Genomic DNA, 2,573 nt, shown 5'->3' on the forward strand with positions numbered 1-2,573 from the left:
CCTCAAATTAAAATAATTAAACTTATTACAAGAAGTCTCTAAAACCAAAGTAAACTTAATTAAAAAATATATAAATATAATAAAAATAAATATGAAAGAATTAAAGAGAAAATAAAACTTCTAGTATTAAAAGTCCTTATCAATAGGGTGGCAAAGTGGGCCAGCCCGCCCTGCGTTTGGCCCGCAAAAATGTGGGGCGGGTTGGCCCATCCCGCAAAGTTATTGCGGGCTAGAATTTCCGACCCGCCTCGCATAAGAGCTGGCCCGCATTTTTTTTTTATATTTTGTTTTTAAAAAATTGTCAAATTAAACTTATATATTTGTTACTATCAAACCTAATTTTTTTTTTCTTCCTTTTCAAATATCAAAACATTAAACATTAAGATAAATATCAAATATCACTATTCTTCCTCTTTCAAAACATTAAAAATACCTAATTCAAAAACATTAAACATAAACATAAACATTAATTCAAAAACATTAAACATAAACATTATTGAGATTCTTCCATTTCATTAACATTGGATGCCGCCTTAGAAAAACTTTCATCCATTTAAAATAAAACTTCTAAAAAGAGATTGAAAGAAAAAAAAAACTTATAGTATTAAAAGCCTTTATCAAAGTATTAAAATGGATATAATTAAGGCAACGACTACTCATAAATTTGACATAAATTTGATTTAGTTAAAATATTACATGAGGCAAGAAAAATACATATAAATTTGCCCTTATAATATCTTTTAAGCACAGTGAATGGAACATAATTTCATTAAGCTTAAAAAATGCACCTAATTAATGAATTCTAAAATATTATGAATGATATTTTTATTCAATATAAGTATTTTTCAATATATAGTCCCAACCCACTCTCTCTCTCTCTCAATACCACTCTTCACTCTTATAAGTTTAGTGCTTCAGATGATCCTTCCCTCTTCTTCTTTCTATATATAGTCCCAACCCATAGTCCAAAGTGCTGGAATAACAAGGAGTCCATAACCCCAACCCTTGTAAAGTTTCCTTTCCGACTTTTCCTTTGTATACTGACCTTCTTTTCTTCACCACCTACTAACTATTTCAGAATTGCCTCTTCTGACTGATCATAATTTTGATATTGTTAGTTCAGTGTGAAGAAAGATCACCAATGCCTTACAGTTATTCTTCTCACGTTTCTAATATAATAGCATTTCTTCTATTTGTTTCTCTCTTCCCGGCAAAGGCAACAGTAGAAAATAGTTTGTGGTGTCCACTGACATCTTCTGCTTGTTCCAGTGACACCCTTCAATCAAAGTACGATGTCTTTGTTAGCTTTAGAGGTCCAGATGTTCGTGAAGGTTTTCTTAGCCATTTGATCGAGGCCCTTTCTCTAAACCAGATTTCTTCCTTTGTAGATTACAACATTCCCAAAGGACATCAAATATCTGATGCACTTCTAAGAGCAATTGAAGTATCCTCTATTTATTTGATTATATTTTCAGAAAACTATGCTTCTTCGAGCTGGTGTTTGTTAGAACTTGAGAAAATTGTTGAGTGTAGTAGAAAATATGGACACATGTTGCTACCTATTTTCTACAAAGTAGATCCTTCAGATGTACGACATCAGAGGGGAAGTTATGGAGAGGCCTTTGTTGCTCATGAAAGAAAATACAATGTGACCACTGTACAAACCTGGAGATTTGCTTTGAAGGAATCTGCTAATCTAGCAGGATTTCATTCATCTACTTTTCGGTTAGTTTTTTCCTCAATAAAAAATGTCTAACTTTTTATGTTTCTTTCTTTGTATAGTTCGAACTTGAACTTTCAAAATAATTATAATTGAGGTGTAGTTGATATATATTATTTGAATTTTGCAGGGATGATGCTAAGCTTGTTAAAGAGATTGTTAAATGTGTGTCGTCAATGGTGTTGAATCTCAGACATAAAGTTAATTCTAAAGAGGCGTATGAAATTGGTACACAGTTTCAACATGCAGAATCATTGCTACAATTAGAGTCCGAAGATCTTCCAGTTATTGGATGTATTGGTAAGATAATCCTCGCAGAAATATATAACAATTGTGTTTTTTTATCTGATAAATTTTTTTGTAGACTTTAAAACATTTGTTTTGTAGAGTGTTTGATACTAATAAAGGTGGAGAATTAAACATTGATGAATCCTTATAAATTTTGAATTTGAATGCCTTTAAATAAAATTAAAATGCAATACCAGGAGTGTAGTGTGAGTACATGACAATTGATTTTTGGCTTTCATTTTTTACTTCGTTGTTTCAGAAGTCCCATAGAGCTGTGCTGCCACTGATGAAGGTTATGCAGAAGCTTTTAGTAGTTCTGAAGGTGAGCATCAATAGAGGTCTTTAAGGGAAAGGTTTTGGGAGCTTGAGGTAGTAGCATGAGCATATCAGCTGCTAAGAGGGAATTTATATAGTGCTGGAAAATTTGTTTTTGGCTGCATAATTGCTGTTCTTGGTTGCCTATAGTGCTGGACAAAATTGCAGAAATTGCAGTTTTCATCACTGCTTGGGGGATCCAAATATATGTTGATAAAAAGATGTTTTTCAGCTACTTTTTGCTGTTTTT

The sequence above is a fragment of the Phaseolus vulgaris genome, chromosome 10 (genome assembly GCF_051622355.1).
Source record: "Phaseolus vulgaris cultivar YP4 chromosome 10, ASM5162235v1, whole genome shotgun sequence".
Classification (NCBI taxonomy): domain Eukaryota; kingdom Viridiplantae; phylum Streptophyta; class Magnoliopsida; order Fabales; family Fabaceae; genus Phaseolus; species Phaseolus vulgaris.